General features: G+C 39.8%; 2 long non-coding RNA genes across 2 annotated transcripts in view; one reads left to right on the top strand and one right to left on the bottom strand.

Annotated features, from left to right (window-relative positions):
- LOC135290109 (uncharacterized) overlaps positions 1-6,086 on the top strand; it is a 35,802-nt gene extending 29,716 nt beyond the window's left edge. The window contains exon 3 of the long non-coding RNA XR_010352818.1: positions 5,734-6,086. This is a non-coding gene — a long non-coding RNA (uncharacterized LOC135290109). The remainder of the gene's footprint in view (positions 1-5,733) is intronic.
- LOC135290108 (uncharacterized) lies at positions 3,289-13,027 on the bottom strand. The gene is made up of 3 exons (XR_010352817.1): positions 12,427-13,027; positions 5,669-5,846; positions 3,289-4,349 (listed from the first exon to the last, which is right to left on the bottom strand). It is a non-coding gene; the product is annotated as an uncharacterized LOC135290108 (long non-coding RNA).
- Positions 13,028-14,239: the final 1,212 nt, after the last annotated feature.

The following is a 14,239-nucleotide window of genomic DNA, read 5'->3' on the forward strand; positions in this document are numbered from 1 at the left end:
AGTCCTTGTAATGATTCCTGCTGGAGGTTCAGGAATTAGCAGGGGCTGTGGATCATTCCAAAGGAGGGGTTTGCTTGCAGTCCCTGTGTTTTGGAGGCTACAGGATTGAACAGAATGTAGAAACCTTCCCTTGCCAACTTGTTTTATCATGAGATAACAACCCTGGCCACACATAAGCTGCTTGTAGAGACACAGCATTAATGTAATGGCCAAAAAGCCAAACATGTAGACAACAAATACCTCCTGCAGTAATAAACAGTGAAAAAAAAGTAGGTAACATTCAGGAAAAATCTGACTAGGGTACAACAACTGAGGCCAAAAAACAATCAGCTGCATTTTCTAAGTGACTAGCAAATACATATAATTTGGGTTGAATAATTAATAACCTGGAATATTAATCAGTGCCAAAGAGGGTTTTTATGAAACAAGAATCACGCTGTTACAAGAAGCTACACCCTTTTTTTTAAACAGCTCTTTGCAAGATTGAAAAGTTTGAAGTAGAAAAAAGAGAAGTGGAAGCTGCCATTCTGCTAGAATAAGTGAGAGCATGTTCACCATTTGTTTGTTGCAATAAGGTAATAGATAAAAGATCTCTATGTGCACTTGCGCATTCATCTTACAATAATTTTTAACATTTCATTAGGACACAGTTCCTTTAACTGCTGCAGAAATGGCATAACTATTAATCAAGCAGAGTTACCTAAAGCACTTTACATGAAGTGATTTGGGTTTTATAGAGTGAAATTGGTTTTCTTTTTTATTTTGTTTTAAATCAACATTATAATTAGACTAATTATAAAGGCCAAATTTTACTTTATGAATTAGAGTGTGTAGGTCTATCTATACTATTTTATAACAAATGTATGCCTGTATAACCTTTGTGGAAACTAGGTTGTATATTTTATATAGTCATCCATTCAAAAAGTTAAGGAAAATTTCTTTAAGGAGAACTTAGCAAAGAAAAAGCAAATCACCACTGGGTGCCACTGTTCTTCCTTCTAGCCTGTCTCATCTATCACTGCAGAATGATTTTAGCAGTGAAGGCCATGATCCAGAGCCCATTCAGATGCTGATAATGCCCACAAAGACTTCAGCAGGACGTGAGGAGAATCTAAAAGAACTCATCCCCGCAAAAGAAATGTGCCTGTTGCATAAGGATTATAAAATATGGTAGCTGTTTGTGCAACAAAAACTCTCTGGAATTTTATTCCACTGTTGTGCATGGGTTTTTGACAGCAACAGCTTCCAGGAGATGAGTTAGTAAGCTGCTCCTGAATTCCTGAGAAGGCTGGGATAAATCTCTCCTGCTCACTTCAGCAGAATCACGGGCAGGCCCCACTCTTCAGACATCCAGTTCTTCACATCCAGAGAGGTGCTCACTTCAGAGCACCCATGAGGAGCTGCAATCCTGTTTTCCAAACCTTCTAAGCTGCATAATTTGCTGTGCAGTAGCACTAGCAGCCCCCTCAAGGAGGACTCACTGTGGCTGCAATTTAAGGATGCTGGCATTATTCTTCTCTTGGCTTCACTCTCCAATGGTAATATTGTTGATTTATGAAAGACTCAGAGTACTTAGATAAGCTATTTCCTGGCTCTGTGCCTTCCCTTTCTGTCTCTATAGAGCCCCAAGTTATGAAAGAGAAAGGGAGAGCACTGTCCCAAGCTTTTCAAGTCAGGTTAATGCTAAATGCCTTTGGCATTTGAGAGATCTGTGCTGAATCCGATATTATCAAATGGTACAACAAAGCTAGAAAGACAAATCTCAGAAGGACCTTAAGTAACCAAGGAATGTCAGGCCAGGCTTGTAAAGATTTTTATATGTTTGATAATCAAACAGCAGGAATTTTAAATGTTTGAAGGTCAGTGGGAAGTGGACACATCCAGAGCTTCCTGGGCATTGGTGGGTTCAGCACTGAGGGCTCCTGTGTTTAAAGGAATTACCTATCACAAGCTAGATACATAAATATCCCTGACAAACACAGGAAGGAGTCTTCACTTTAGAATGGTGTTCAGGAAGGCCAATAAACTGAGTGGAAGTTTACTTAAATTCATCTTTGGGAAATGCTGATGAAAGCTCTCAACTCCTAAAAGTGCATGCCTCAACCCACTGAGGTATAACTGTTTATATAAAGCAAGGTATTATTCTTTTAGAATAAGTGTTTTTGTTGCTGGGCTACATTTTAGCACCTATTTGCATTTGCTCTGATTTGTACGAAAGGAATGTCAATTGAAAGAGACACTTTCTGTATCCTCTGTCCTGTCTCCTTCAATCACAGAATTATTAAGGTTGGAAAACACCTCTAAGATCAACAAGACCAACCATTAACTCAGCACTGCCACATTCACCACTGCTCAAGTGCCACATCCATCGTTTTTGAGCACTTCCAGGGATGGTGATTCCACCACTTCACCAGGCAGCTCCTTCCAATGTGTCACCATCTTTCAACTGAATAAATTTTTCCTGATATCCAACCTAATCCTGCCCTGGCCCAGCCTGAGGCCATTCCCTCTGCTCCCTGTTCCTGGGAGCACAGCCCGACCCCCCGGCTGTCCCCTCCTGGCAGGAGCTGTGCAGAGCCACAAGGGCCCCCTGAGCCTCCTTTGCTCCAGGCTCAGCCCCTTCCCAGCTCCCTCAGCCTCTCCTGGGGCTCCATTCCCTTCCCAGCTCCCTCAGCCTCTCCTGGGGCTCCATTCCCTTCCCAGCTCCCTCAGCCTCTCCTGGGGCTCCATTCCCTTCCCAGCTCCCTCAGCCTCTCCTGGGGCTCCAGCCCCTTCCCAGCTCCGTTCCCTTCCCTGGCCACGCTCCAGCCCCTCAATGTTTTGTAGAAGTTTTGTACATTCCACCCAGAGACACAAAGGCACAAGATTTAACGTGTGAGCGTAAGGGATTTCATAGTTTTCCATGGCATTGAACTGTAGGACACAGATCATTCCATTCCATTCCATTATTTTAAATGTAAGATAGTTTTGAACTGAGCCTTTAGTACAAAAAATATGGTTTAGTCTTTCAAGGATTAGACACAAAAAAAATATTTTTATGTATGTCTTCTGTTAAAATGTGCCTCTGGAGAGTGATTGGAGTCTATGTGTCTGATAAATGTCTGCAGATGGGAATGTAGTTTTGGCTTTTCTGAAAATATCTTCCATGTACTTGTTTCTGTGTTTCCCAAAGTAGGATATCTCCTCAGTACTGCACAGATCAAACACAATTCAGATGTATTTCAATGCCTTCTTTTTTTATTCTTAATTTGTCCCATCATTAAGTCTATGGGAGCCAGGTTACTCCTTGTACTATAGCAGAAGCTGAAGGCTCAGCTGTATTTATTTCAAGCCTGATGTAATTAGCCTGATATAATTCATAAGAATCCTCATCTCTTCTCTTGAACACAATAGCAGATGCAGTTATGCAGAACTGATTCACATAAAATGTGGGGAGAAAGCAGCAATTGTAAGGCAAAAATAAAAAAAGGAAGTATTGTTCTAGGTTGATAGAGGGGGGAAAGGGATGAAACTATACATAGTAAGGCTAACATAAGGTTAAATATTACAGAGGCTGTTAATTTTGTATGACTAAATTATACCAGTGAGATGGAAACAAAAAGGTGTCTTTCAAACAGCAGAACAAAACTCCATTAAAAATTATAACTCTATACTTAAAATTTCCAAGTGTCACAGGACGAAAGAGGATTTTTTAAAAAAAATATTACCATAATAAATAATCTGAAACCTGAATTTCAGATACTCAAATCATTCACTTAATTTTATTTAAATGCATTGTGCCTGGATTACCCTTCCTTTGTTTAGATGGGCAAACTTATGAGGCAGAGTGGTTTGGGTGATTTTTATTTAAAAATAAACCTGTGAGCTATTTAATCTGAGAGGATATTTGTTGAGTATTAATGTATTCAAATATACATTTGCAGTTGGAGTCGGATAGAACCGCCTGTCTTCGCCTTGCAATCCTTGGTGTCACTTGAACTGCTCATGTGACAACACTCTAATATGAGAGGAGACAATAGGCATTGTTGGCCTCACATATTAATAAATAAAAGCCACAGTGTGTGCAAACAAAGGCTGCTTCCTGGAACACTGTGTCACATGATTCCCAGGGTCAATCCTGATGGCTTTGCTCTGCTGAGATCAATGGGCTCCATTCTCCTGGCGTTAATTTCACACCGCTGCGGAGACGTTGCTGGTGCACGGTCCCAAATTCTAACCTCAGCTCTGCTGGTGTCACTCAGATCAGAAGTGACCTACTGATCTGAGAGCCGTGTCCAGCATTAGCCCTGGGCTCCCTGGCCAGGCTGGTGTGGGCAGGCAGAGCAGACCCACCGGGCATCTTGGCATAGCTGTAATTAGACAGTAAAATCTGTGTGAATCACCACAGAAATGGTGAGAGAAGAGCTCTGGAGGGTTATAAGCAAGTGTCCCATTTTTCTACTGAGCAGGAAATTAATGAAAAGAATAAATACTACGTGACTCTGTCTGTGGGGATTACCACCCCCATGCTTTTTCTCTAAACTTAGATTTAAGTCACACTGAAGATGAGTGCTTGGATTTTTTGCTTGTTTGCTTTTGAGTGTTCTTACTGCCAAAAGAGCTCCCTGGCTCTTTGGATTGCTAAGCAATAGATGGTAAAAGATTATCATATAAAAAGAACCAGAAAGAGGACAGTTTTCTTAGAAACAGCAAGCAACCTGAGGTTTGCACCCTTAACTGGTGCTTGCCTTTTTCTAAAAATTTCTAATATTTTTTCTAACTGCTAATGAACACACATGGATATTACTACTCAAAAGAAAACCCCAAAAACCCAAAACGAAAAAAAGCAAAACAAAACAAAGCAACCCAAAAACCCCCCACAAAATCCCACAAAATAAAACAAAGAAAAACAAGTTGAAAGGAAGGTCTTTGATTGCATGCTTATTATGTAGGAAAACCTGCTATAAACTGGTCAACCAGGTTTTTGTTCTTTTTGGGGAGGTTGGAATAGATGATCTTTGAAGGTCCCTTCCAACCTAAATAGTTCTGAAAATGTGTGCTTTTAAGAGAAGGGTGAGTGTGTTTATTTCTACACCAAAACCAGGTTTTTAAACTTTCAGTATCATTCTCTTCTCCATTACTCATCCACGTATCCTGTTTCAGCACTGTCCCACAATTTCCTCATATTATTTGCATATGAATCTAATACAGAGTGCAGCACTGCCCCAGGAAACATTTTCCACTTAAAATCAGTTTGGTGAGAAAAATAGTCAGAGTCACTAATCTTGATGGACAACCTGAGGAGAAAAACAAAGGGAATATCTCTTTGGGAGATTTTACCAGGAAGGAGGAAGCCTGGGATAAACCAAATCCTGGTGCTGAATTCCCCCTGGGGTTCTGTATTCATAAAACTCTGCCAAAATATATAGTACAGGTTTCAACTAAAATACACCATGTTTTGTAGATGGCTGGTACTGACTAACCAGTATGCGTTAATTAATTGATCTGCAGTGTGCTCAATATTAATTAACATTAAAGTTTATGAGAATGTCCACACAATCTAATTAAAAGTGGTGAGGTGTGGGTTTTTTTGTTTTTTTTTGGTTTTGGTTTTGTTTTAAATGTGTCACTGATAACTCAGCACTAGTTAGGGCAAGGAAATACAATAATAACAGGAATGAGGTTTTACCAAGCTTTTTATCCTTCTTCAGCATACTAAATAACATGGGTTTCCATCATCTGCTTTGTCTCCAGCCTCTGCCTCTAATGGATCTGAGCAGGCTGTTCAAGTTCCAAGACATTCTGTTGCTCCTGAGAGCCTCAGAAAGCACATCCCAGAAGGTTTGTTTCCTTTTGGTCTTTGACCACTGTCAAACAGACAAGATTAATGTTAGCAAGAGTTGCAAGGCAATCTTCCTTATCTCTGATTTTATGAATTTGGACCTGCCTGTGTGTCCATCAGGCTCCTGAAGACTCAAACAAGACCCTGGCACAAAGTAGCAGACACAACTTGTAATATATATGTGTGTATATATATATATATATATGTGTGTGTGTGTGTGTGTGCAAATTTATGTAATTAATTAAAGGTTATCTTTATGCCCATATACGTGTATATATCAGAATAATAACCACAGTCCATATTTGTCTAGTTCTGCTTGTCTATTGTGTCTTTTTCAATGCAACACCATATCCTTTGAAAGCTTTCAATGTACTGCTGAATACAAGCCCAAAAAAAGGAAAAAAAAAAAACCATATTCACTAGTAACATGAGAACTGACTGATTTGTGAGTTGTCCAGTTCATTTTTCCTCTGAGTTATGTTGACTCCTCTCTCTGTGTCAGTACAAACAATTATGAAGATAATGGTCAACTCCACATTAAAATTTGAGTAGAAGAACTCTTCCCTCCTCTTTTGCTCCTCTGGGTTCATGGCATAATTTTATTTTTTAAGAAAATAAAGACAACTCTAACAAGTTTACCTCCACATTTCAGGAGACTGTCTCTCCCACACCTCAGTAAGTCATTTTCAGGTGATTATGGAATCCACATAAATACATACCAATCATATTTTTCATTAAATGCTGAAGGCCTAAGATACTGTGCCATATTCCTGTCCTGCTGTACTGGCCCTGACTAGGAAGATTACTGAGAATACCTCGGATACTTCATGAAATTGTGTAATGGCTCCAGAATACTTGATACAAACAAAGATTAGTGCTTGGCTGTGGCAGTATCCTATTTAGGCCAGTGCCCATTTAGACTGTTTTCCCTCTATTTCTTTGTGAGTTCAGGTCTACAAAAGCAAAACAGTACTTCAGCTGGTGCATTTCTAGGGGATTATTGTTCTTGACGGGTGGTTAAACATCATTCAATGCATGCAATGATTGCCCAAATATGCACTGCCTATTGTGTTTTAGTGTTTAAATAGAGCACTGTGAGGATAAGTTTGTTTGAAGTAAGGTAGTCTTAGCAGCAGTGTTTGTATGTGAAAGTGCATAAACACCATTATTTCTGTGGAGCCAGAAGTGTAATTCCTTCTCTAGAGCTGGTTCTGCCTGAACACGCGCTTGAGTTTTGTGTCATACCCAGCAGATCACAGAATCATGAAATTCTAATTATTAGTGACAGAGAAACCTATTAGGTAAGTCCTGTGGGGACCAGCAACAGAACCACTGACAGTAATCTCTCATAATAAATGTAGTTATACAGCTAATGTAAGTAATTGGAACTTTCTATCTCTCTATCCAGTTATTTCTGCCTGAGTGCAGGCTTACGTTTTGTATTATACTCAGATGATCAGAGAATCCCAAAATCAGAATTATTAGTGATAGAAAAACCCATTACATAAGTCTCCCAGGGAGCTGCATGGCATCATTGACACAGTAATCTCTCATGATAAATGCAGTTATACAGCTAATTTTAGCAACTGGGTCTTTCTTCGAACAAATTTGTTACTTCTGAGGCCATTTGTATCTGATGTCACTACAAGAGAATTGTTCTGCAGCACGACTTCAGCTTTGTTAGTGAGGAAGGAACAGGAACACTGGTACAGCAGTGCTGTATTTGGAGCAGAATATTGGCTTAAAGAGAATGGCAAAGATATAACAAATCAGCTTTTGTTCTTGTTTTTCCAGGCAGGATGTTTGCCTCTGCTAACTAATTACATAACCAGTGGCTTTGCTTAGTCTTAAATGTCATGCTCTTGGTGGTGTGAATGGTGTACACAGCTACACTTGTGCCTTCAACACACAATATCGTTTGTGTTTCTTCCTCTTTTCCTGTGGATTTTTAGGGTTGGGAAAATAATTTATATCACGTTCCACCTGAAACTCCCCAAAGAGATGTGTAGGCTGTATCTCCACTGGGAAATAATCACAGGTGAAATGACTGCCAGTCAGTGTGTGTGTGTGCAGAAATCCAACCTGCAGCTAGAGAGCCACACTTAAATCAGTGTGTGGGTGCCATGCACACACGGCCCTGTCCCTGGGTATGATCAGCACAACAAGCAGCTTATCTCAGGATTCCTCAACCTGGAAATCATTGTTTCATTCCACACATTTCTGCAGAAAACGACGGGCTCAATTGCCCTGCCAAGTCAAGAGACTAAAGAAGGAAATGCTCCAGAACACGATGGCTCTGCTTCACCAAAGGTGTCTGAATCCTTGATATGGAACTCCAGTTCCCCATTCACAGTTAAGTTCAGTCTAAAATCCCATGGGCAACAGGATTTTGCCTCTCTCAGGATAGAAACAGGAAGGCATTCCACCTGCCTAAACAGCATTGTCCTACCCCTTTGGCTGGAAAGTGGAGACAACCAAACAAAAGGCTAAAGCTGACCCTCAGGTTGTACTCTGACTGAGTCCAGGCCCTGAAAATGTGGTGTGACCATGTCCTGTTAGATGCTGACAGTGGGGTTCTGTTCTTCCCCAAACAACTGAGAGCTGCCAAACTTCTGGGCAGTAATTATCTGATTGTGCCTCTGCCGTTAACAGGTTTGCATCTACATGGTCTTTTTGGTAGTGACTGCAGAGGACAGCTTTGCATGTGTCCACACTGACCAGGTTTAGCAGGAGGAGGCAGACCTGCCTGGTGACACCTTGGTGACACCAAGGATAACTCTTACAGTTATCCTTGGCTTTTCCATCAGCTCTGTGCACTGCCAGCTGGTTTGCTTGATCCTGTTACCAGCTCCTGCTGCTCCAGCTCAGCTCTGTGCAGCAGAGTTTCCCTGTGGGAGATCAAAGCGCTCATATAAAGCCAGTGAGGAACGCAGATTCTGATGTAATCCTCCTTCAGGTGTGAATAAACAGATTAATCACTTTTTTTTTTTTAATTGAGGCTGAAGGTGTGTTATCTGTTTTATTTAATACCAGACAGAGGAGTGTGAGTAGGGGAACTGACAGCTTGGAGGAGCTTATAGAAAGGGTGGGAGGAAAACAAGGTGTCAGGTTTTGAGATTGTCATGTCTGCACGTTTTCACTGGGATTATCTTTTGTTATCAGTGTTCAGAAAGAGTAATTTGAGGTCTGTCCTAGACCTCAGGGCATAGTGGCTAGGTTGACACGCATGATTTCAAGGTAAAAGGCTGTAGGGAAGGCAGAACACTAAAATAGTAAATAATAAAAATAGTAAAACTACCATCCTCATAACACTTGCAAGAATTAAATGTCTCTTTGTTGTGGGCAGTCATCAAATCTGTACGGAAACTAAACAATAGCAACTATTAATTGGATGATTTTAGTAGGTAGAATGAAGAGGAGACCAAGACTTACACACACAAATTTTACAGTGATGAAAAAAGAGACCTTTTTAATAATAAAAACCTTGGATTTCCTTTTGTTCTAAAAGACAACCTAGAGCATAACATCATGATATGTTCAATAAATGATGATTTAACTATAGTTTCAGAATAATACCTTTTCTTTTTTTTTTTTGCTTGTGCTGAACAACTTCTAACCCACACAAGTTTTTTAAGATTATTGCACCTGTGAAGTCTTAACATATACATGCATGGCCTATATAGGGACTAAATGCAAGTCACAAATATCCACCTGATCCACTTAAATGAGTTTTATCAAGTCAGTCTAACTATACTTTGTAATCTGAAAAAAAAGAATTAAAAACCAAAAACCAAACTAGCCAAAAAACCAAAAATAGAACCAAAAATCAAGCTGGTTATATTAAAAAAGGTTTCTAAATTTAAAGAAAATAGGGAATGCGAGTACTTCTTCTAGTTTAAAAAACTGCCTAGTTCACTGAGAAAATAATTAATACAGCTTTAGATAGATATTCGAGTTCATGTTATCTATGAAGGCTCCATTTCCAGCCAGCTGAAGGATACAGAGGAGCCAGAGTTCTGCTCATCTAGTTCTGCTACCAGTGTCTAGGAACTGTCCTTGTTTTTCACAGAGACAAAATTTGATGAGTGCGAATAACCACACACATAGATTCTATAACTGGGGGTGATAGCAAAGAACAGACAATCATTAGATAAAGGACAAAGAGACCTAGTATTTTTATTTTTTAATGAGCTGCAAAAGGAATGTATACAATATTTCAGGCAGATGATGCAGGTTAAAACAGTCCAATATTTATGTTTTTGACCCCTGTCATCTCTTGGCCTGGTGCAAATAAAGGAAAGGATGTGTTTAGTGCCCGAGGTAAGAGATGGCTTTGTTTCCACAGTGATGAACTAGTGAACTTCAGGTAAATCTAAGACAGAGGTAGAGTATGCTTGAGGATATAATGCAGATTTGCCACATTCACCATTAAAAATTGTTTGCCAAAAGTATTTTTCATAATGAGAAGCCTTTAGATACTTCCATGCATAAAAGATCACACTTAAAACACAAAAAGACACAATTATGGAAGAAGAACATTTAACAGAGAAGACGGGCCTGTGGGGTAAATAAAAATGAAAATTAGGATGGCAGTTAAAGCCTTTTATTAAATATCGTATAAATAATATATCCTGTAACAACAACAACAGAAAAAACCTTTTATTTGAAAATAATCCTGGTGGAGAAAGCCTATAGAAAATCTTGTCTTCACTGCATCAGTTTCTAAATCCTGTTTAGAACAGGAAATTTGTGTTTCCTGGTGCAGACAGTGACTAAAAGTTTTATTGTGCTCCTCAGAGGTGCAGTCAAAGGATAGTAGCTACTAAAATTGTTTCCACAAAGATTCTCTGGCATTCAGACCTAAACTCAGCCATTATTCAGCTATTTAGTGGGATTAATGGAAGCTGTGGTGGCAGGGCAGCTTTTGGTGATACTTTGTCTTTTTGACTTTGAAGCACTGCAACGTAAAATCCCTAGGAAATTAAAAGCAGCTTGTTGTGGAAAGAAAGTGGGGAGCAAGACATGGGGAAGGAGGGGAAACTTCTGTGCCTGGAAATACCTGTTCTACGTGGGGTTCAGGGAATATTTTTAAAAATCTGCTATTAGTTACATTGTCAGCCCTGGATGAGATTTGTGAACTCTATATGATTTACATGAGACTTGTATTTGTCTCAAAAGTCACCCCTCCCTCCCTGTGGTGGAACATCGCCCAGACTTGCCTGGAGCTTTATCTTTATCTGATATTGAAAATAGTGCAGATTGCATCTTTGTCTGCCAACAAGTGAAGAAAATTATCAAAATTGTTTCATGAAATGGAAAGCAACTTGATACATGATTATCCTTCTTTGTTGCTTAATGATTTGGTCAACCTTTCTTCAGCACTGACATCTACAGACTCCTACGATTGTGCAGATAACAGGGTCCATAAATATTTAACAGTTTATCACATTAAGCTGTAGCAACATCTCCAAAATTAAAGGAAAAATGAGAAAATATGCCTTGTTTGTAATTTCTGAGAAACTGTGTGTTTCATTAGCTAATTAATTTATCACTTTTCAGGTCAATTGTTTTTATTATTCTCAAATCAAACACTTTTTTGAACAGAAATTGATATGTTTGTCTGATTCTATCCGTGATGTTTTTTTAAGCCTAAGGAAACATAGAAGTTGAATGGCTTCTATGATGGCTGAACTTTTGTGAATTAAAGCTCAATTCATGAGGCCAACAAAGTCTTTAAGTCATAAACCCCAATAATGTTGCTAAAATCCTCCTCCAATCTGGAACAGCTTTTTCCTAGCTCTTTAAGAGCACTAAAACAAGCTCTGCTTGGTTTGTCCCACTAACAGGCAAGTCAAAATTCCTGTAAACTCCCTTCTGAAGTTTTTTTTTGCCCAGAAATGTTTTTTGTATTAAAAAAAACCAAAAAAAACCCAAACAAACAAACAGAACCCCCCCCCCAAAAAAAAAAAACCCCAACCAAGTTAAATGGATTATTACAACTTATAATTAATTGACACCAAATCTGGGACATGAATCAATGTGTTCAAGGACAGGGCTGCCAACTAGAGAGACCTAAACAAGTGGAAGAAAAAAGCCAACAGGAACCTTATGAAATTCAAGAAAAATGAATGCACAATCCTGATGTGGGATTGAATAACCAGGTCTTATCATGCCTGTGAGTTACACATTGGATCAGGGACTTCTGAAGCTCCCTCTCATTCTGAATTATCCTTATGTCTTATCACGTGAGTTTAATTTTATTCCTTAAACACATTACTGGTCTGAAATGAACAAGTTTAAATATATATTTTTCATTTATTTTGGTTTTTTTTTTTTTATATCTGACAAGCCTAATTTTAAGTTCTATATGACCTAGTTTTCCTTGCTGATTATGCTTGATCTCTCAGTTCCTTTATCTGGAGTGATATATGAAAGTATCTTGGCACTGGCTGTGCAGACTGAGAAAGCCAAGGTCGTGCTCTTGTTTTCTCTCCTCATCTCTCCTCCTCTGATGTGAAGGCTTTATTAACTGCCGGACCTGCTGCAGTTAGCTAATACGCACCAAACCAGTTTTCACTGCAAGCCACACGTAAAAGGAAAATCACCTTCACGGCACCTTTCTCTGATTTAGCAGTCAAACCCGAGCCAAGGGACCGTGCGGCCTTCTCTGTCCCTGCTGCATCCCCCCACACTGGGCTGCCATTAATCAAACCAGGCCAAGCTCACAAACCACAGAGAAAACCAGCAGCCTGACAGCAGCCTGAGCACACCAGGAAGCTGCTAAGGCACTTTGGGCAGCTGTGATTAAACAGGTGAAGAAGTTAGAGCAGACACGGAGCAGTTGTGCAGGCCGTCACACCGCCAGCGGTGACAGGAGAAGCCCGGGTAATGGCGGCACCTCCCTCACTGCAGTATTGCCACTGCTGCTGCCTTGGTGCCACCTTTCCCACAAGGATTATCAGCTGGGAAGGGCTATTTCTGCTTTGTTTTGCTTGGTGTCACTATTTTTTGCTCAGGACGTGCTGTGTTCCTACCCAAGGCTCCACCTTGGCAGCAGGAGAGGCCTTGGATTCGCCCCGTCCTTGCTGGGAAGGATGGACGGCCCATGATGGAGCAGGAGGCCGAGTCCCAGCCAGGGAAGAACCCCTGGAAAACAGCTAAACCCCTGGTTAACAACTATTTTATTAAAGAGTAGTCCAAGTGTTGAACACTGAATCCCTGAGAGCAGGAGGTCTATCTCCAGCAGGTTGTGTGCGCAGCACGTTTCCATTTAAATAAAGAAGCCAATTTTTAGGAATTGCGTGGAGATGCCATTCCACAATAGTGGAAATTTGCATGAATGCCCAAGACCCAGATCTGCACCGTTTCACACATTTGTGTAAGAGGCAAACACCTCATGAAGAGGAGAAGCAGCCTGCTGGACCTCAACAGCAGCATCATCTCTAGGCTAAAATCTGTACAGGGAAGATGCAAAACAAAACAAAACAAAAACAAAAAAACAAAAAAAAAAAAAAAAAAAAAAAATCAAAAAAACCCTAAAAAACCAACCAACCAAACACACACAAAAAAAAACCCCAAACAAACAAAAAAAAAACAACTGACACAAAGCCAAGCCTCAGGTTAAACTTTAAAAGTAGCATATGGGAATCCTCAAAAAGGGGAGGATTAGAATTGTAAATGTTTTGCCCAGTAATGAATCCACAGACAGCAGAACATCAGAAACAGATCCTTCTGCAGCTGCACCGTGTCCCAGCCCATGGATGAGCAGGGGGATCTGGGATTGTGCCTCATCTGACAGAACTTTGTGGGGTAGTGCAGAACTGCTTCTGCAGCCCACTAAATCCACAGAAAAAAAAAAATGCTGCCATATTTAGCTGCAAGTAATTAATGCCCAGTGACAGTCTGTGGGTGCAGGCAATTACTGTGTTCTCTGCGTGGTGTGAATTCATCCTGTCACCGAGGGTTGCAAAAATGAGTGTGAAGGAAAGCTTACCTGGAAGCAAGGTTTTTATGGGACGCAGAGTAGAATTCATGGGATGGAAAAAAAAAAAGAGAAAGGCAACTCCTTCAAATAAACCTTAATTTTTAATAAGGATCTAGGTGGCAAAAAAATAATATTATTAATCTTAATATAAGTTCTTCATACAGAACAGCCTCATTTCTATTTTGATTTGCCGGGAAGTGATTTCAACAGATTTTTTTAAAATATAGATATTTCGAATGTGGTTCCTGATTTTATTTTTCCTTTTAAAAATACTTTACATATAATTAAAATGTCAACTAGTTTTAGCCTCTATTCAAACAGATTTCTAAGACCAAGTGTCACAAAGAATATTTGGAAATAGCTGTCATTAAAGGAAAATCTTTGAAACAGTAATATATGCCAGATATCAGGCATGTTCCAGAATAGCATAAAAG

Source organism: Passer domesticus, chromosome Z (genome assembly GCF_036417665.1).
Source record: "Passer domesticus isolate bPasDom1 chromosome Z, bPasDom1.hap1, whole genome shotgun sequence".
NCBI lineage: Eukaryota > Metazoa > Chordata > Aves > Passeriformes > Passeridae > Passer > Passer domesticus.